This window comes from Schistocerca piceifrons, chromosome 4, assembly GCF_021461385.2.
Source record: "Schistocerca piceifrons isolate TAMUIC-IGC-003096 chromosome 4, iqSchPice1.1, whole genome shotgun sequence".
Lineage (NCBI taxonomy): Eukaryota > Metazoa > Arthropoda > Insecta > Orthoptera > Acrididae > Schistocerca > Schistocerca piceifrons.
The window spans coordinates 186,785,011-186,807,220 of record NC_060141.1 but is presented as its reverse complement, the minus strand read 5'-3'; the positions used below and the strand labels follow the sequence as shown (position 1 = coordinate 186,807,220).

The 22,210-nt window shown below is 39.0% G+C and overlaps 1 long non-coding RNA gene and 1 pseudogene across 1 annotated transcript in view; one reads left to right on the top strand and one right to left on the bottom strand.

Annotated features, from left to right (window-relative positions):
- The window catches only part of LOC124795133, a 60,545-nt gene that overhangs the window by 5,894 nt on the left and 32,441 nt on the right, over positions 1–22,210 (bottom strand). The window lies entirely within an intron of this gene.
- LOC124796844 lies at positions 6,001–6,117 on the top strand (annotated as a pseudogene).

Sequence of the window (22,210 nt, the reverse complement as noted above, 5' to 3'; positions counted from 1 at the left end):
TTTTCATCTATTTCTGAAAAATTTGGACTCCTTGTTGTGCTATCTGTCAGACAGGGGGAAGCAAATTATTATTTGTGGGGACTTCAATGTAGATTCTCTGAAAGAGGGTAATAGGAAAAATGACCTTGAAGTATTACTCGGTTCTTCCAATTTGACACCCGTTATTGATTTTCCTACTCGGGTAGTAAAGGATAGCAGCTCACTGATAGATAACTTCTTTATAGACCAAGATAAGTTTAACCGGATAAATGCTCAGCCTGTTGAGAATGGTCTTTCTGATCATGGTGCACAGCTAGTTACAATATATGACATAGCTCCATTCAGCAATACTAAACAGTCCTCCAAAGTAGTACGTTCAGTCAACGATTTAACAATTGCAAATTTCAGGGAAAGCCTACAGCAGTTAGACTGGGATGAGGTGTACCGTGAACCTGATGCCAATTTAAAATATAATTTATTTCATGACATTTTTGTAAATGCATTTGAAAACTGCTTCCCCAAGAAAATAGTTAAATATACTCGTAAGAAACCTTGTAACAAACCATGGCTTACTAAGGGTATAAAAATATCTTGTAACCGGAAAAGGGAAATGTATCTGACAGCAAGAAAGAGTAGTGACCCAGAAACTATCAAAAATTATAAAAACTACTGTGTTATATTAAGAAAAGTTATTAAAAAATCCAGGAGTATGTGTATCATGTCTGAAATCAGCAACTCCGATAATAAAATTAAAACGATTTGGAATATTATTAAAAGAGAAACAGAACCAAGAGCAGAGGAAGACAGTATTACCATCAAATTGAATGAAAACTTTACAAACAAAAAGTCAGAAGTTGAAAATATTTTTAATAATCATTTTCTAAATGTTGTGGATATAGTAGGATCCAGGTGTTCATTAGAAGATGCTAGGCTGTTAATGGAAGAGGCCATACCGATGCAATTTGATACAATTGAAATCTCACCCAGTTCTCCCTCTGAAATTAGGAAAATAATAAACTTGCTTAAAAGCAAAAACTCACATGGAATTGATGGCATTTCCAGCAAAATACTAAAAGCTTGTTCTCAACAGATAAGTAAGATTCTCAGCCACCTGTGTAATAGCTCTCTGGAACAGGGCATTTTCCCTGATAGACTGAAACATGCTATTGTTATACCTTTGCATAAAAAGGGGGATAGATCTGATGTCAACAATTACCGTCCAATCTCCCTTCTAACAGCTTTATCCAAAATTTTTGAGAAAGTAATGTATTCAAGAGTAGCTTCACATATCTGTAAAAATGAAGTACTAACAAAATGTCAGTTTGGTTTCCAGAAAGGTTTTTCAACAGAAAATGCCATATATGCTTTCACCAGTCAAATTTTGAATGATCTGAATAACCGAACACCTCCCATTGGGATTTTTTGTGATCTCTCAAAGGCTTTTGATTGTGTAAATCATGAAATTCTGCTAGACAAGCTCAAGTATTGTGGCATAAGTGGGACAGTGCACAAATGGTTTAATTCATACCTAACTGGAAGAGTGCAGTAAGTTGAAATAAGTAGTTCTCGTAACATGCAAAGATCAGCACATTCCTCAAACTGGGGAACTATCAAGAATGGGGTTCCACAAGGGTCAGTCTTGGGTCCTTTGTTGTTCTTATTATATATTAATGACTTGCCATTCTATATTCATGAAGAGGCAAAGTTAGTTCTCTTTGCTGATGATACAAGTATAGTAATCACACCTGAGAAACAAGAATTAACTGATGAAATTGTCAATACTGTCTTTCAGAAAATTACTAAGTGGTTCCTTGTAAACGGACTCTCACTGAATTTTGATAAGACACAGTACATACAGTTCCACACAGTGAATGGTAAGACGCCATTAATAAATATAGACCTTAATCAGAAGCATATAGTTAAGGTAGAATATTCCAAATTTTTAGGTATGTCCATTGATGAGAGATTAAACTGGAAGAAACACATTGATGATCTGCTGAAACGTTTGAGTTCAGCTACTTATGCAATAAGGGTCATTGCAAATTTTGGTGATAAACATCTTAGTAAATTAGCTTACTATGCCTATTTTCACTCATTGCTTTCATATGGCATCATATTTTGGGGTAATTCATCACTGAGGAATAAAGTATTTATTGCACAGAAGCGTGTAATCAGAATAATAGCTGGAGTCCACCCAAGATCATCCTGCAGACATTTATTTAAGGATCTAGGGATATTCACAGTAGCTTCTCAGTATATATACTCTCTTATGAAATTTGTTATTAACAACCAAACCCAATTCAAAAGTAATAGCAGTGTGCATAACTACAATACTAGGAGAAAAGACGATCTTCACTATTCAAGATTAAATCTAACTTTGGCACAGAAAGGGGTGAATTATACTGGCACTAAAGTCTTTGGTCACTTACCAAATAGTATCAAAAGTCTGACAGATAAGCAACAAGTATTTAAGAAGAAATTAAAAGAATTTCTGAATGACATCTCCTTCTACTCCATAGAGGAATTTTTAGATATAAATTAAGAAAAAAAAATATTAAAAAAATAAAAAAATAAAAATAAAAAAACACAAAAAAATAAAGTTGTTATATTAACTTAAGTATGTTGTTAAATTAACCTAATTATGTCATGTATTGGAAAATTCGACTCGTTCCACATCATTACGAAATATCGTATTCATGATCCATGGAACTAGTATCAATCTAATCTAATCTAATCTAGTCATATAAGTAGGAGTTTTGTTGATTTCCGATACTCCCATGACCAGCCCTGGGATAACACTGCTGTGAGTCATGAGAACACAAAGTTGAGCAGACTGCCACTGAATGAAATGAAATCACAGGGTTAGAGAAACTAAATATAAAAACTCACACTCTAGCATCTTACTTATCTGAAATTAATATGGGAAATTTTAAGTTAAAACAAAATTTCAAAAAAATTGAAACAAGTAGATTTTATTGTGATCAGCATATAGAAGTTTGTGTTTGTGAATCAATACTGAAAAACAGTTCATTTTTAATTGTAAATGTATATTATCCTGACTGGGAAATTTTGAGCTGTTTATGAGGCATATGCAGACAGCAGCAAGCAGTAAATAATCTGCGGTGATCTTAGTGTAGATTTTCTAAATGTATGTGATAAGAAAAATGATCTGGAAAACTTATTTGGATAATACAATTTGATCTCAGTAATTAGCTGTCCAATATGGGTGGATAAAGACAGTAGGACTCTGACCGATAAAGTTTCCTTCAATGAAGTTCAAAGCAAGAAAATAACTGTATACCCAGTAACAAACACAATCTCTGATGATGATGATGATGATGCACAGTTACTTTCAGTAAACAAGAAAGTGCCTTACAGTACTGATACTCTACAGGAAAACATTTCAGAATAATTACTGATTCCAGGACAAACATTTTATGAATAGTTTATAAGAGATGACCTGGGACGAAATTTATGATGAACCAAATGCTGTCATAAATTTAATCTATTCCAAGATAAATCCATATCACTATTTAAGACTAATTTTTCACATAAGCTAATCAAAAAGGCCATTAAACAGGCCCATAAGAAACAAGGATTACTAGGGACAGTGAAGTGTTTTGTGAAAGAAAAAGATAAATGTATCTTGGTATGAACAAGCAAAGATCTGTCAGTAGTTGTAAACTACAAAACTACTGAAAATTACTGTTAAAGTTATTAAAGTATCAAAGAACATGCATGTTACAAAAAAAAAAAAAAAATCAGTAACTCTGACAGTATATCAAGGACCTGAGGTAAATCCATGGCAGGCTACAGGCTGTGGTGTTTCTTCTGAATATAATGATGTAGATTGCCAGCCCTGGTACCTTTATACAGACCCATAATTTCATTGATTGAATATTCATTTTCTGCATCAAGGTTTTGAAACTTGCTTACTACTGCATCAAGAACACGTCTAATCTTTACCAACCTATCACTTGAACTGGAATAATTCTCCTTATTCAAGAAGTGAAGGTATCTGCAGTGTTTCTGAAATCTTTTCAAACTCTTAGCATGGAGATTTTTTTCTATATTACTACAATGAGCCCAGTAATCTGTGAAGGCAAACTTGTTATATCCATGTAAATTAATATGCCAATGAATGGCTCCATTTAATTTACATTTGTATTCAGTGATGACAATGTCTGCTGCACAGAATATAGCTTTGTCTGATCAACCAGCAGTTTCACTATCTGTAAATAGTTTTCTGAAATTCTGTAAAGGAGTTTCAATACATGGTTCACATAATTCATGAGACCAATCTGAATACACACACATAAGGCCTTGCTTCACCCATTTGAACTGACTTGCTAGCAGAGCTCTATCCTTGGGAGAGGTGGAGCAGCCTGGTGTTCCACTTATGTCACATTGGTGACCTGGTTCTATTTCGTCTGTTGATACTTCATCATCTTTTGAATCAGTTTCAGCTACAAAACTGATTATTTTTGTGAAATTTGAGGCTGGTAATCCAGGTTTTCATCAGAATTGTCCTCTAGAATATCTAGTTCCAAACTTGAACTGTCAGTCACATAGCAAAGGATCCACAGGAGGAAATATAGTGGCTTTACACTACCTTTTTCCATAAAAACTCACTGGATTCATCTTCGTTTTAGCTGCAAATGAATGTACCTATTAGCCGTGATGTTATTTTTCAATTACTTTTACTGTCAATGTTGCTCTACAGCAGCGTGTATATCTTGTCTTTTCTCTGTCCTTCAGATTTGTTTATGGACCACAAATAACGCCTCATATTACAATGGCAGACATTTTTCTACAAATAAATTGCAGATACATTTACCTTTTCTGAGCTCTACCATGTAAATCATATAAGAATTTAGAACACTAAACATCTTACTCACAGCTAATCATTACATGAACTGAAACAAACAATTTCTGCACACCTCTATGCCAACAATTAGAACAACAATGTGCTGAATCATGTTCAGGGATTGTTAGCAGACTGCAAAACTGACAATAAGCGTCCATATTCATGAAGGCCATCCACAAGATAATAGGAAAGAACATTTTGCTTGAGAGCAACATTACCAAATAAAGGATTAAAAAGTATTATTGAGTGCTTTTCTGTGAATGGTCACACTCTCAATCTCAGCATGACACAACATAATCAGTTCTACACATTCAGAGATGCTACAGCAATGATACGTGTAACACATTGTAAGCACATAATAACTGTTTTTATGAGAATTTAAACTGAAAAAAAATACATTTTGGAACTTCTAAAACAACTTAGTTCATCTACATTTGCATTTTGCATCATTCTGAGTCTTGGTGAGACACAAATCAGTTGACACATATTATGTGTTTTCATTCAGGAATGTTCTGGAGTACCTCATCTTTAGGAAAGCAGTGTTCATTGTTCAAAATAATAGATGGTGCTTACCCACAATCATCTTGAAGACACCTGTTTAAGGAGTTTGGCATTTTGACTACTGATATACAGTATGGTATATTTATTCCCTCAGGAAGTTTCTTATAAATAATCCACTACAGTTCAAAAGGAACAATGATTACATACTTACAACACCAGAAGAAGAAATGACATATGTTACTCCACATTAATATTAACATTAACACAAAAAGGTGTGACAATGCTGCCACCAAAATTTTTGATCACTTACCCAATGATATAAATGTCTGACAGACAGCCAAGTAAAATTTGAAAATAGACTGAGAAATTTCATCCAGACAACTGCTTCTACTCCACAGAAGAATTTCTATTTTTGTAATCTGTAAAAAGTGGTTGGTTCAAACAGGAATAGCAAGTGGATATAATACCTGTTCAATCAAGGAACAGGAAAGCGGTTAATAAGCCAAAAATTTTATATTTGACAAGCCTGCTGATAGACATGAATTTGAAAGATGTGGATTGTTCAAAACATGTATTAATAAAGTTATTATGTCCCTAAGTATGTTGGTCCCATAAAGTAATCCAGATTTTTATTTATGGATTTACATTTCTGTGGCAACGGCCTTGCCGCAGTGGATACACCGGTTCCCGTGAGATCACCGAAGTTAAGCGCTGTCGGGCGTGGCCAGCACTTGGATGGGTGACCATCCTGCCGCCATGCGCTGTTGCCATTTTTCGGGATGCACTCAGCTCATGATGCCAATTGAGGAGCTACTCGACCAAATAGTAGCGGCTCTGGTTACAGAAAACCATCATCAAGATCGGGAGAGCGGTGTGCTGACCACATGCCCCTCCTATCCACATCCTCAACTGAGGATGACACGGCAGTCGGATGGTCCCGGTGGGCCACTTGTGGCCTGAAGATGGAGTGCTTTTTTATTTACATTTCTACAGCATTCATCTTCAGTTTACTCTTGGCACAGTACTTCATTATCCTCTCAGCTCTAAGAATTATTTGTCTGAAATCATCCTTTTCATTATCTGTTTGATGATCTTCATTTGTAGCTTGCTTTGTTTATCTTTGAGTTTCTATATTTTATCCGGTTTGTTTTTCAAATCCTCTACACTAATTTGTAGTTCCTTCATATCACTCATAATTTACATACTCCATCAAATTACTCTATAATTTCTCCATTATTCACCTGAAAAGTCTCTTCAGGTGCACTGGTAACCTTTATGAATAATGAAATGCATTTCTTTCTGACTGTGCCCATTACCAGTGGGTCTCTCTCTACCTAAGGATCGGAATCAGCTGACACACTATCCACACCTTCCCAAAGCTATTCCTCTTTACTTACTGCAAAAAATCTAACTATTGTTATGCCTCTTGTGTGGTGCCAGCAAATTTTCATCATCATAATTATTATTCTTAAAATTATTAATTAATCAGTAGAACTGGTGACTGTTCCAATGATATTTCCAAGAAAAGACAGGCACAATAATTAAATGTGTAGCATTCTACTGTACTAATTGATCTTTTTTTTTTTTTTTTGCCTCGTTTCACAACTGGATTACCAATTCCAAGAGAAAATCAAGGGCAAACAACACATAATACACATAAATTACAAAATGATTAACTGGAGGGCTTGTAACAACAACATTTAAGAAGATTGTCTATAAAATAAGAAAGAACTCCAATTTACAGTTTGCATGACTGCACTCGGTAACACCTCAATCAAGAGTAGTATGAGTACCTTACCCTGTTCAATCATATACGTGAAGCATTTTTTTAACAGCAATAGAGATTTGAGTTAACATTATTTTGATTTTTTGGATATAAAAATTGTAAATGGCAACAATAAGCTGCAATAATGGTGTTGTGGGGATCGAGATGTTACATACGATAATATCGAACCCAACATTAAGTATTCACTCGTTTATAATGAATTACCTTTATTTTGATCATGTCGGTACAAACACATCCGCTCGGATACAGAGTTCAGAACACACTGAGATCAACAGTTTTCAAAGAAGTTTGTTCTCAAAGATGAGGCGGTCGACTCTTGCAGTCGATAACAGCCACAGAGCCCCAGCCAGTAGTGCGGAGCACGGTAAGGATGATGAGAGGTGTGTGTGCACCCGGCCGGCAGATGGCACAGGTGTGCGTGACCAATCGTGTTGTGGCAGGCGCTAGTGCAAGGCGTGATCAGACTGATTCTTGATGTCTTGGAAGGCGCGACCAGCGGAGGGAAGGAGGCGCAGAAAGGGTCCACAGGTTGACCGTGCCATGCTGCTGATGGCACGGTGGAAGCAGAAGGCGGCGGCGTGTCGGTGAGGAGAACACCGTCGTGCCGAGGCCGTGTGGCGCAGAGGGGTTTTCTTACGATCAAAGGTGTGGAGTGCGTCGAAGATGTGATGCGATGCACTGCCAAAGTACTTGCCGGTGAGTGCTGCAATAAGTGCAACGTGTCCGGTAACAGTTTGTTGTTGGCCGTATGACATAAAGTAGCAAGCATGCTGTGGCTTGACAGGTTGCATAAGAGATGCTGGATGAGCAACACTTGCGGTAATGACGGAGTTATAGAGGAGCTTCATGTCGCAGCAGGGTAGAAAACAGCGGTGGATGACTTCTATGTAGATGGAAGCGTCACCTCAGAGTCCATGGACGGTGAGTGTGCTACAGCAGTAGATGGCAGGATGTTCCAAGCGGAGTGGACAGTGTCGGTGTTTTGATGTGCGAAACAGCCGTGATCGAATGTTGGGGGGCGTGGCCGTGAGCCCTGTGCATGAGGCATGGCGATGGCAAGAGGTGGTGGAAGGCGGACGTGGTCGGAGCAGGAAGGTGATGAGACGTAATGTGAACGTGAAGAAGTCGAATCGGCGGATGAACTACTGGTCCGTGGCGGAGAGGTGACACAGTTCGATGGAAATGGAGCTGCATGTGTGCTGTCGCTGTCAGCGCTGCGGTCGAGTCATAAGGCTGCAAGCTGCTCATGTGAAACTGCTGCACAGTCGTGTGTTGGAGCGGAAAGATGCTCACTCGTCGAAGCAGAAATGGCAGATGTGTTTGTCATACATTGCAGAGGTAGTGAAGAGGGCGGCAAAGCAAGTGGCACTGGAATGCAGCTGGTTATGCCGTGGTACAGAAACGAAGTTGCTTGTATCACATCAGTAACGTAGAATTTCCACTTGAGCCGGCGTGATGATGACAGTTGTGACATCTTGGACATAGATCCATGTAGCGTGATCATCAGGGTATTAGTTGTAGCTGGTAGTAACGGCAAATGATTATCAGCAGCTGGAGGCTGAACAATGACAGGAGCATCTCGTTGCATGTCGTGCTCAGTCGGTGGCAGCTGCAGCATGTGCAACTGAGCTTGTACCAACAAGTTGTATGTCACAATTTGCTCATGTAGCTGTTGCAGTTGTTTAGGCGAAAATGTATGTCCTGAAGCAGTCTGCTGTGTATCACTGAGTAAGATGGGGTCGAAATCAGAATCTGTGTCTATCAAAGGGTAACCTGGCGTACAAGGCAAGGTCGGCTGCACAGTATTGATGTAACAGTTCGAGTAGAAGAGATTGTGTTTGCGATCATGAATGTGAAACTCAGTACTCAGTGGCAGTGGAGTGAGAACACGTTCACTGCTGTATAAAGCATTGATACGGCTGAAATCGTCTTCTGGGGTGGGTGAACAAGTTGTGAGCGCAATCAACTAGTGAATTAGTGTAGAATACATAATGTAGTGACAGTGAGAACTCTCACAATCAATTTTAAGTTGAAATTCAATTTTATTTCATATTTACAACTTTAAAAAAGAATTTATGAAATGGAACAAGTTAACAAGGCTGTGTCAACTAATGAAAATAGCACAGGGATACAAAATGATGCCACAATGGGTGCAACGACAAACGATAGTGACAGCAAAGACGTTGATGATATTGATGGCAGCCAGGAATATTACATGAATTCAGTTTATGCTGATGACAATATTGTGTTACTTCATGATGCTATCATGCTCACGGTTGATGAGACTACTCTGAGAAGCATTTTTTTGCTTGAAGAAAAAAACTTAGATCAAAAAGTGTCATCTAAAGATGTGGCACAAGAGGAAATTGCAGGTAAACTAAAGGTTGTGTGTGATGTGTAGACTCAAATGCAAGAGGCTGAATCAGGAATCTGCAGAAATTTAGAAACTATGACTGTTAATGAGTTGCAATCTTTATATAAAGATCTGCCAGAAGTACTACAGGAGCTGTCGGTAAAATTCAATAGGCCTAGTTCAGATTTAGGCACAAAGTTTGTAAAGAAAGCATATGAAAAAATCAAAATGAAGGTAAGGAATTTAAAGGACAGAGCCAAAGTGTGAATGCTAGATAAAAGTATGATCCTCACACAGAGGGTAGTACAAGAGCGAAAGACATATGTCAAAACAATTGAAGAGATGGTAAAGAAAAGTGGAAACAATCGATTGCTTGGATTGCGCAAGGCTTAAAGGGAGAAGAAGACAAGTTACGGAGCAGTCTATTAATGTTGCAGATGTCACAAGAGAGACACATTCGGGTGCAGTCAGGCAGGATAGATGGCATTAACACTTATCAACCATTTAATACCACCCTTCAAATGGAGAAGAAAGGAAGTACAAAATGGAACAGGCACTGCCAATCTCAACACCAGTTTCACAAACATGTTGTTGTTGTTGTCTTCTTCAGTCCTGAGATTGGTTTGATGCAACTCTCCATGCTACTCTATCCTGTGCAAACTTCTTCATCTCCCAGTAGCTACTGCAACCTTCATCCTTCTGAATCTGCTTAGTGTATTCATCTCTTGGTCTCCCTCTACGATTTTTACCCTCCACACTGTCCTCCAATACTAAATTGGTGATCCCTGGATGCATCAGAACATGTCCTACCAACCGATCCCTTCTTCTAGTCAAGTTGTGCCACAAACTTCTCTTCTCCCCAATCCTATTCAATACTTCCTCATTAGTTATATGATCTGCCCATCTAATCTTCAGCATTCTTCTGTAGCACCACATTTTGAAAGCTTCTATTCTCTTCTTGTTCAAACTAGTTATTGTCCATGTTTCACTTCCATGCATGGCTATACTCCATACAAATACTTTCAGAAACAACTTCCTGACACTTAAATCTATACTCGATGTTAACAAATTTCTCTTCTTCAGAAACACTTTCCTTGCCATTCCCAGTCTACATTTTATATCCTCTCTAGTTTGACCACCATCAGTTATTTTGCTCCCCAAACAGCAAAAATCCTTTACTATTTTAAGTGTCTCATTTCCTAATCTGATTCCCTCAGCATCACCTGACTTAATTCAACTACATTCGGTTACCCTTGTTTTGCTTTTATTGATGTTCATCTTATATCCTCCTTTCAAGACACTATCCATTCCATTCAACTGCTCTTCTAAGTCCTTTGCTGTCTCTGACAGAATTACAATGTCATCAGCGAACCTCAAAGTTTTTATTTGTTCTCCATGGATTTTAATACCTACTCCGAATTTTTGTTTTGTTTACTTCACTGCTTGCTCAATATACAGATTGAATAACATTGGGGAGAGGCTACAACCCTGTCTCACTCCCTTCCCAACCACTGCTTCCCTTTCATGTCTCTCGACTCTTATAACTACCATCTGGTTTCTGCACAAATTGTAAATAGCCTTTTGCTCCCTGTATTTTACCTCTGCCACCTTCAGAATTTGAAAGAGAGTATTCCAGTCAACATTGTCAAAAGCTTTCTCTAAGTCTACAAATGCTAGAAACATGGGTTTGCCGTTCCTTAATCTAGCTTTTAAGATAAGTCATAGGGTCAGTATTGCCTCACGTGTTCCTATATTTCTAAGGAATCCAAACTGATCTTCCCTGAGGTTGGCTTCTACCAGTTTTTCCATTCATCTGTGAAGAATTCGCGTTAGTATTTTGCATCTGTGACTTATTAAACTGACTGTTCGGTAATTTTCACATCTGTCAGCACCTGCTTTCTTTGGGATTGGAATTAGTATGTTCTTCTTGAAGTCTGAGGGTATTTCACTTGTCTCACACATCTTGCTCACCAGGTGGTAGAGTTTTGTCAGGACTGGCTCTCCCAAGCCCGTCAGTAGTTCTAATGGAATGTTGTCTACTCCCAGGGCCTTGTTTCACCTCCAGAGTATAATCAGATGGCAGACAATATTGCATGTTTGTCTACTATATTAGTGGACAAGGGTCTGCTCTGTCATAGGCAATTTATAATTTTTTCAATGTTGTGTATGAGAATAAACCCTGTAGTGTTTATCAGAGGGCCTTGTTTCGCCTCCAGAGTATAATCAGATGGCAGACAATACTGCATGTTTGTCTACTATATTAGTGGACAAGGGTCTGCTCTGTCATAGGCAATTTATAATTTTTTCAATGTTGTGTATGAGAATAAACCCTGTAGTGTTTATCAGAGATTTTTGCAATGTTTTAGCCCACAACTGAACAGAATCACAGAAGATCCAGTTCATTGTGGGGTACACTGAATGCAACGTTTTATTGTGGTCAACAGATATGCCTGAAAGATCCAATACCTATGAGTATTTTGAATGGGCTTTTTTGGACAGGTATTGGTCCACAGCCATCCAAGAGGGGCTATGTCAAGAAGTTTAACCCACCATCATTCAATAGTAAACACGGGGGACTAAGGAAGCATTTTGAAAAATACTTAAATAAAACCAGATATTGGACAAACCCAGTTTCCCACATGGATGTACCGAAAATAATAAAAAATTGCCTGCCTGCCTGTATCAGGGAAATGCTGATCACTACACCTGAAAGTAATATATAGTATTTCTTATCTATACTTGACTTGATTGACCTAATATATGAAGAGGGCCATCACAACCACAGAATATTAATACACAGTGCACACCTCCACAAAATAGTCAACAGCAAAATGGCCATGATGTCAATAACCAACATGGTTGGACTCATATGACCCATGCAACAACAATAATATAAGAAAAAATTATGGTAATTTGGGAAACCAAATATACAAATGAGGTTTCAAAGGAAATCACAGACAGAATTCGCAATGCACTCCAGGCAGGTGGCAATAACCAATACAATCATCAGCAAGAAATGACCGCAAATAGACCTTAGGGCTGTCCTCCACCTGGAAATTACAATCAACAGAGTAATAATTATTTATCCAGTGGGGGTCATGGTCAAGAAGAATTTAATTCCAAGGCAATACAGGACACAAACTGGCAAGGTAAAACCCACAACGTGCAGATAGTTGAAAATACTCACAATGAGGAGGCTTACTCCCAGACCAATGAGCAAAATGCAAACAGGTCATGCTAAGTCACCATTTGCAGACCAATAAAAGGGTTGGAGGTGTGTAATTTATTCCAAATTATTTTCCCAAGTATGATCAAAGGGTAGATATGAAAGAGGAACTGTGTCAGGAAGATGCAAACAACTTAGACGTGGATAACAAGCAGTCAGTGCAAGCTGTAATTAAGGCCCGAATGTTTGATCTACAATCAATGAATAGTGGTTATCAGTAAATTTAATTAAAACCAGTGCAACTGAAAATACACTCAAAGTGAGTACTGATATCTGAGTACAATTCTCGTAGCAAAATGTACTGCGTGTTGATACACAAAGGGGTGAGCAGCTGTCAGAAGAAGACATTAACCCAGAGACAGTCTGAACCAAGGTAAGTGAATTTGCTGTTTATCAAAGGATCAGAAGGTGGAGTTACAAGGAGTAAGTACAAGTATTTAGAAGCTGCCCAGGGGTAATAAAGGGATACGAGTATAAAATGGATGTTTACCCATATGAGACATTCCACTTTTCTCCACATCCAATTAATTGGGCAAATAGAGAAGCTGTGAAAAAAGAAATTGTAAGAATGATAAATTGGAAGATCATACAAAACTCCTATTCCTCATATTGTAGCCCCGTTTTAGCTATCACCAAGCTTGACAGCAATGCTAAGGTTGTGCTTAATTCCCAAAGTATAAACAAAATCATTGTTTCTGTCAGGAAACGCCCTGACAACCATGAAGAACAGTTACTGAAATTTACAATGTGAACTACCTCACTACAATTGCTCTAAGAGGGTCATATTGGCAAATAGCATTACAAGAAGATAATAGAAAGTACACAGCCCTTGTGTGTGGGAGCAGGAGCTGTCAATTTTATGTTTTGCCATTTGGCTTAAACATGAATATGGGTAATTTCACTTCCACACTAGACAAAGTCTCTATGTGGATGACCTGCTAATAGTTACTCCCACATGGGAAGAACATGTGAGGCTTTTGGCAGAGATATTATACCAATTTACAGATTATGGTATCGCAGTTAATTCAACAAAGTTGGAGTTTGAAAAAGAAGAGATCAAATTCCTGGGTCATATTATCTCACCATATGATATACCACCTGATCCAGGTAAACTTCATGCAATCAAGAATTTCCTGCCACCACAGAATAAAACGCAACTCAAGGCATATCTGGGTTTGGTTTCATTTTTTAGGAAATTCATTCCAGATCAGTTACTGAATTGTGACGCATTGCTGAATCTATTGAGGAAAAAAAAATCCATGGATATGGACTGATCAATGTCAAGCAGACTTCAACAAAATAAAGGAAGCCTTACTATGTGCAAACATACTACACCTCACTGATATGTCACAGGTTTTTTGCTTGAGTATAGATGCTGCTTTACAGAGACTAGGAGCATGCCTATTTCAGATCGCTGAAGATGATGGGGAACTGACCCCAACGATAATTGTTTTGCTAGTAGAACGCTTTCTGAATCTGAGCAGTCATATTCTGTGACAGAGATCAAGGTTCTCGGGGTTATAATGGGCATTTAAGAAGTTTGAGTACTACTTCTGGGGTAAGCACACCAGAGTCTACTGTGATAATCAAGCACTTTCTTTTCTGTTGGCTTGCAGATTATTACATCAAAGATTAACCAGGTAATGCATGTACTTGCAGGAGATCAGTTTTGAAATTTTATACATTGAGGGTAAACAAAATATGATCGCAGATGTCAAGGTTACCTTAAGGGCTTAATGAATTCTTAGAATTCACAGAACTGAATTCTGAAATTATGATGCTGCTTATGCAGGACAAGACACAACAACCATATTATGTAAAGATGTGTAAGGGTTGGGAGCAACTGCAAGAGGGAGACCTGTGATGGAGACAGGTAAGGATGAAACTGTCTGAAAATAACGATGAGAATTAGAAGAAATTCTATGCTATGCACAAGGGAGTCCTGCTTCATCAACATACACGGCATCAAGAACAGTGATGTGTGAGTCTACCAGAAAGTTGCATAGACGATTTCATTTTGTGCGCTCACAATGTATGATGTCACTATGGAGTTTCCAAAGGCACTACAGAGACAAATACATACTGCTATTTTCCCAAATTGTGGAGAAGAGTTCTCCAAGTAATTCAGAGTTGCATTACTTACAAAACACAAAGCAGTCAAACAAGTCCAAGTTGGTTGAACTACATCCTATAGTGCCCCCAAAACCCTTGGAATTAATGTCCTTGGATACAGCCAGACACTATCCACAAGGGAATGGAGGTGTCAAATGTGTTACTGCCTTATATGATGTTTTCACAAACTATGTTAAGTTGTGTGCAGTTTGGTTTGTGACCGCAGGTTCTGTTATTAGGAGGATTAAGAAGATTATCTCCTGGGAGTGGGAAAGCCACAGATACCGTTAATGCACAATGCATCATACTTTGTAGGCAGTAGATGGAAGGAATTTACTAACACAAACAAAATAAAATATATATTAGTATCTATATTTCAAAATATATATTAGTATATACATTTCAGCCACAGGCAAGCGCAAAAGAATGGATATTCAAAGAATTTAACAGGTTTATACATACCTATACACACCAGAAGCACACAAATTGTTTGAGTTTGTCTCACCATTTCAACAAATCATTAACAACTTACCACACACTTCACCCATCAGTTTCACACCTACTGAATTGGCATTTAAAAGAAGAAAAGTCAATGTGGGAAAAACTATTGTCCAGTATGCCAGGGGAGAGATGTCATTTGAAGAAAAAGTATGACAGGCTTTGGTTAATCTGGAGGAAAAGGCTAAACACAGGAAAAAGTCACGCAACAAAAGATTAGGGCACACTGTACAAGTTCAAGTAGGACAGGAGGTATTACTGAAAACACACCCTACATCTATAAATATGGGAAGCTCAATCATAAATGGCAGCTTCTGTACACAGGACCATTTGTGGTTACTAAAATCCCACATCCAGATGCATGTAGACTAGCCTACCCTAACAGTGGAAAGGACAAGGGACTTTATCCACATAAGGATCTAAGAGAATTTTTATACTAAAAGAATGGACAAAGGTCAAACCTCACTTGAAGTAATGTGCATGTATAAATGAAATATTTCAATATAACAGGTATATAACAATTGTTCACTTCATTTTAAGAGAAAATTTCCATTCTATCAATTTTTTTAAATAGAAACAAAATAAGTTATAGTAATTTAATGTCAAAGTATAGTAATTTAATGTCAAAAGGCTATAAGAAGCCTGAAAATCAAACACGAATCAGTAGTGCTGATTCATTCCACAATACACACACTTCCAAATACAATGAGATGATGCACTTGAGATCTAAACACATGAAGTAACATTACAAAAGGGAGAGGATGTGCAGGCATAGTAGGAGCGAACACGTAGGTCAGCAACCTCAGTGCATACACAGAAATAGTTCAATCCAACATGCCTCTCTGCACACCTAATGCATTGATAAACTTGGCATCTAGCTGCCAAATAAGCTATACTCTGGTGGTTTTAATATAAGTTAATTACTATTAAAATGAAGGAGTCTACATTAATGAAACTAAACAGTAAGGAAGTTTACAATAAAAGAAAATTTACAGAAGAAGAAAGAATGACTAACTACAGAAACCTGTCTACACACTACACTACTATTTGCAGTTTACGCTAATTTACATAGTAGTTATATACACAATGAATAAAGCACTCTAAGGGAAGTATCTCTACACAAAGAAAGAAAGAAAAATTGCAGGACTAAGGTCACATTCTGAAAAAAACTATGAAAGATAATGAGGTTGTGACTGTCTACAACAACACTATTAACTGCAGGTGTAATCATAGTATGAATATGAATGGATTGAAAATGGATGGATTTGAAATCACAGACATGCTCTGAACATTTTCAATTCAGCTACTTAAGCTAGAGAAGTGCATCAGGAGAAAAATGATATGTAGGTTAAACATGGTACAACTACATTCTTGGTTTATAAGTTAAATATAACAGCTTGAATGGGAGCGTGTATATGAAGAGATTACAGTACATAAAATGTTATTAAATGAAATTTAGGTCTAGTACTACCAAAACACAAAGGCATCAGACTGCATATTAAAAAATGCAAGCTACTGATATGAGCACCAAATATGAGTGTGCATGATGCATTTACACAGTATCATGACTTATCTGAACGTTCTTCTAAAATATTTTCTTAGGACAACCTTCATGTGACATATTTAAGTATATTATACACACAAGAGTGTTATCCTGAAGATATGGATATAAGTTAGTTACACTGAATTACACTCACAAAAGTTACTTTCAAACAACTAATATTGATAATTTATATCAAACTGCAATCAGAATTCTGAAAATAATTCAGCAAACACTAAGTAAATAGTTTCACAAATATACACAGAAGTGTGCACGAAGAGTTTACTCCATTATTCTATGGTGTGTAGATGATGGATTTCAGCAGCAGAAAAAAAAGTGTTTCTTTCCATTCCCTGTAAGCATTCTTTGTAGACCAGCAGACGCTTTCCTAGCAGACTTGAGAGAAGTGGGGCTAAGCATAGCTATGTCTGCTCATGTTGGCTGCTGCATAATGAAGATTTCTTCCCTTTTGTTAGCAAACTGGATTTACAGGTGTATGACTCAGATAAAATGTGAGGAGAGTGGTTGATGCATATCATCAGACCGTATGTATGTACATTGTGCTTTCAACCTTGAAACTGAAAAAAAAAAAATTATTATTCTGTATAAGATAATACTATTCCATGAACTCAAAGAATAGGAAATTTATCTGCTCATTACAAATCTGTAAGAGATGGAAGCCTCTGAATGATTAGAGACAATGTCAAGTACAGGCTTATGTATATTTAGGTTAAATCAAATGATGTTGAACTGGCTATTTTATAGATGTTATGTGAAACCATATATGTATTGACAAAACAGATGTCAAGAGAAACTATTCAATCGTCAAACCCTTGGCATGTGCTGTTAAAATCTCACATTTATATGTATTATAGTGAGTGAAGGTGCGGTTCCTTACAATGGGATAAATGTTTTTTGTTTATTTATAGCAGCAAGCAGCACTTTGGCACAAGGGGCCACATAGGGTGAAAATGTTTATGGACTTACCTGAAACCTGAAATCTAGTGAGATCACGAAGTAATGCTAAATGTACAGTCTGACTTGGACACTGAAATATGTGACGCACGATGTGATTCCAGTAACACATGTCAAAAATGCAGGGCCTTTCCATTGCAGCACTGGGAACTGTCAATCATGCACTCGCCTATACACACTATCCTACAAAGCAGCTCTAAGGACATTTTGACAACATGAAATTTGGTGTTATCTAAAAATTGTGAAAACTAACTGTATCACCTAGCTGTGTTGCACTAATGGTCCTAAGAGGTGCATCCACAACAAACATTTATTCACATGTGTGAATGTAGCACTGCAAGAGGTACGTAGTGGTTACATTACAATAATGGAGCCACTTTGAAACTCTGGACAAGCCCGTTGTTGCGGCATGGACTTAGAAAATTAAACTTTCAGAATATGCAAATAAAACTGTAAAATAAAAGAGAGCTGGCACATCTAAGGTATACATTAAAATAAGTTTGGCAATCACTAAAGGTACTTTGAAACCTGGTCAGGCCAAGGATACAACATGAGCTGCAACTGAAAACGAATTTTAATATGTTATGATTGTATGTAGAGAGGGCACCAATACTGTATACTGTCATCCAGCAATGGTGGACCACGCCAGTATGCTCAAAGCAATCAAGCCTGTGCAGATAGGGAGAAAAAATGAAGAACAGTAATTTTCTTGTGTTGCACTGTTGGTCTTTTCCCATTCATGATAGAGGGAGCATGTGACTTTCTCTTTAGTACACTAATAATATGAAATATATTAACTCTTATGGTACCAAGTCATTCTAGTTTATTAGTTCTTTATTTCATCTGATGTATCTAACTGAGTCACCAGAACCTGCAATACTTCAGAGAACCAAGAAGTTTAAGCAGAGCAAGCTGGAGACTGTAACATTGTCTTTTAAGACGAAGAGGACATTAAAAAACGTCAAGATTCACATAACTATCAACTAATAATACAATATGTTCCAGATTTTTCATGTGTACAAGAAATCATAAGCCTGACTGCCTGGTGTTGTTGAAAGACAGGTGAGGTATGAGCGCCGGCAAATTGAAATTACCGGAGATTGAGGACTGGTGGGTAACGAGAAGAGAGGATATACTGAAGGGCAAGTTCCCATCTCTGGAGTTCTGATAGGTTGGTGTCAGTAGGAAGTATCCAGATAACCCAGACGATGTAACACTGTGCCAAGATGTGCTGGCCGTGCACCAAGGCATGTTTAGCCACAGGGTGATCCTCATTACCAACAAACACTGTCTGCCTGTGTCCATTCATGCGAATGGACAGTTTGTTGCTGGTCATTCCCACATAGAATGCATCACAGTGTAGGCAGGTCAGTTGGTAAATCACATGGGTGCTTTCACACGTGGCTCTGCCTTTGATCGTGTACACCTTCCGGGTTACAGGACTGGAGTAGGTGGTGGTGGGAGGGTGCATGGGACAGGTTTTGCACCGGGGGCAGTTACAAGGGTAGGAGCCAGAGGGTAGGGAAGGTGGTTTGGGGATTTCATAGGGATGAATCAAGAGGTTACGAAGATCAGGTGGATGGCGGAAAGACACTCTTGGTGGAGTGGGGAGGGTTTCGTGAAGGATGGATCTCATTTCAGGGCAGGATTTAAGGAAGTCATATCCCTGCTGGAGAGCCACATTCACAGTCTGATCCAGTCCCGGAAAGTATCCTGTCACAAGTGGGGCACTTTTGGGATTCTTCTGTGGGAGGTTCTGGGTTTGGGGGGATGAGGAAGTGGCTTTGGTTATTTGCTTCTGTACCAGGTCGGGAGGCTAGTTGCAGGATGCAAAAGCTGTTTTCAGGTTGTTGGTGCTATGGTTTAGGGATTCAGGATTGGAGCAGATTCGTTTGCCATGAAGACCTAGGCTGTAGGGAAGGGACCATTTGATATGGAATAGGTGGCAGCTGTCATAATGGAGGTACTGTTGCTTGTTGGTGGGTTTGATGTGGACGGATGTGTGAAGCTGGCCATTGGACAGATGGAGGTCAACGTCGAGGAAAGTGGCATGGGATTTGGAGTAGGACCAGGAGAATTTGATGGAACCAAAGGAGTTGAGGCTGGAGAGGAAATTGTGGAGTTCTTCTTCACTGTGAGTCCAGATCATGAAGATGTCATCAATAAATCTGTACCAAACTTTGGGTTGGCTGGCCTGGGTAACCAAGAAGACTTCCTCTAAGCGACCAATAAATAGATTGGCGTACAAGGTGGCCATCCTGGTACCCATGGCTGTTCCCTTTAATTGTTGGTATGTCTGACCTTTGAAAGTGAAGAAGTTGTGAGTTAGGATGAAGCTGGCTAAGGTAATGAGGAAAGAGGTTTTAGGTAGGGTGGCAGGTGATCGGCGTGAAAGGAAGTGCTCCATCACAGCGAGGCCCTGGACGTGTGGGATATTTGTGTATAAGGAAGTGGCATCAATGGTTACAAGGGTGGTTTCTGGGGGTAACAGATTGGGTAAGGATTCCAGGCGTTTGAGAAAGTGGTTGGTGTCTTTGATGAAGGATGGGAGATTGCATGTAATGGGTTGAAGGTGTTGATCTACGTAGGCAGAGATACGTTCTGTGGGGCTTGGTAACCAGCTACAATGGGGCGGCCAGTATGATTGGGTCTGTGAATTTTAGGAAGTAGGTAGAAGGTAAGGGTGCGGGGTGTCGGTGGGGTCAGGAGGTTGATGGAGTCAGATGAGAGGTTTTGTGGTGGCCTAAGGTTCTGAGGATTCCTTGAAGCTCCGCCTGGACATCAGGAATGGGATTACCTTGGCAAACTTTGTATGTAGTGTTGTCTGAAAGCTGACACAGTCCCTCAGCCACATACTCCCGACGAGCAAGTACCATGGTCATGGAACCCTTGTCTGCCGGAAGAATGACGATGGATCAGTCAGCCTTCAGATCTCGGATAGCCTGGGCTTCAGCTGTGGTGATGTTGGGAATAGAATTAACGTTTTTCAAGGAGGATTGAGAGGCAAGGCTGGAAGTGAAAAATTCCTGGAAGGTTTGGAGAGGGTGATTTTGAGGAAGAGGAGGTGGGTCCCGCTGTGACATAGGACGGAACTGTTCCAGGCAGGGTTCAATTTGGATAGTGTCTTGGAGAGTTGGATCATTAGGAGTAGGATCAGGGTTATTTTTCTTCGTGGCAAAGTGACACTTCCAGCAGAGAGTACGAGTGTAGGACAGTAAATCTTTGACGAGGGCTGTTTGGTTGAATCTGGGAGTAGGGCTGAAGGCGAGGCCTTTGGATAGGACAGAGGTTTCGGATTGGGAGAGAGGTTTGGAGGAAAGGTTAACTACTGAATTGGGGTGTTGTGGTTCCAGATTGTGTTATATCAAGCTTTCACAACCCACAGTTGCATCATCAGGAAAGAGGGAAGGAGAGGGAAAGACGAAAGGATGTGGGTTTTAAGGGAGAGGGTAAGGAGTCATTCCAATCCCAGGAGCGGAAAGACTTACCTTAGGGCGAAAAAGGGACAGGTATACACTCGCACACACACACATATCCATCCGCACATATACAGACACAAGCAGACATATGTAAATGCAAAGAGGTTGGGCAGAGATGTCAGTCGAGGCAGAAGTACAGAGGCAAAGATGTTGTTGAATGACAGGTGAGGTACAAGGGGTGGCAACTTGAAATAAGTGGAGCTTGAGGCCTGGTGGGTAACGGAAAGAGAGAATATACTGAAGGGAAAGTTCCCAACTCCAGAGTTCTGATAGGTTGGTGTCAGTGGGAAGTATCCAGATAACCCAGATGGTGTAACACTGTGCCAAGATGTGCTGGCCATGCACCAAGGCATGTTTAGCCACAAGGTGATCCTCATTACCAACAAACACTGTCTGCCTTTGTCCATTCATGTGAATGGACAGTTTGTTGCTAGTCATTCCCACATAGAAGGTTTCACAGTGTAGGCATGTCAGTTGGTAAATCACGTGGGTGCTTTCACATGTGGCTCCGCCTTTGATCGTGTACACCTTTCGGGTTACAGGACTGGAGTAGGTGGTGGTGGGAGGGTGCATGGGACAGGTTTTACACCGGCGGTGGTACAAGGGTAGGAGTTACAGCACCTTTGTTTTTTATATATATTTTTCCCATGTGAAATGTGTGTGTGTGTGTGTGTGTGTGTGTGTGTGTGTGTGTGTGTGTCTATACATAAAATAGATTAGGGGTGTGCCCACAGGTATATAAAAATGCATGTATTCAGATGCAACATAGTGGAGAGTTAAGATTTTGAACAAACGAATATGAGATCTTTGCTAACAATGTATCCCATTTATGTGTCATACATGTACATATTTATATACCACATGGCACTCCAGTAGGTATGTAAAAAGACGTAG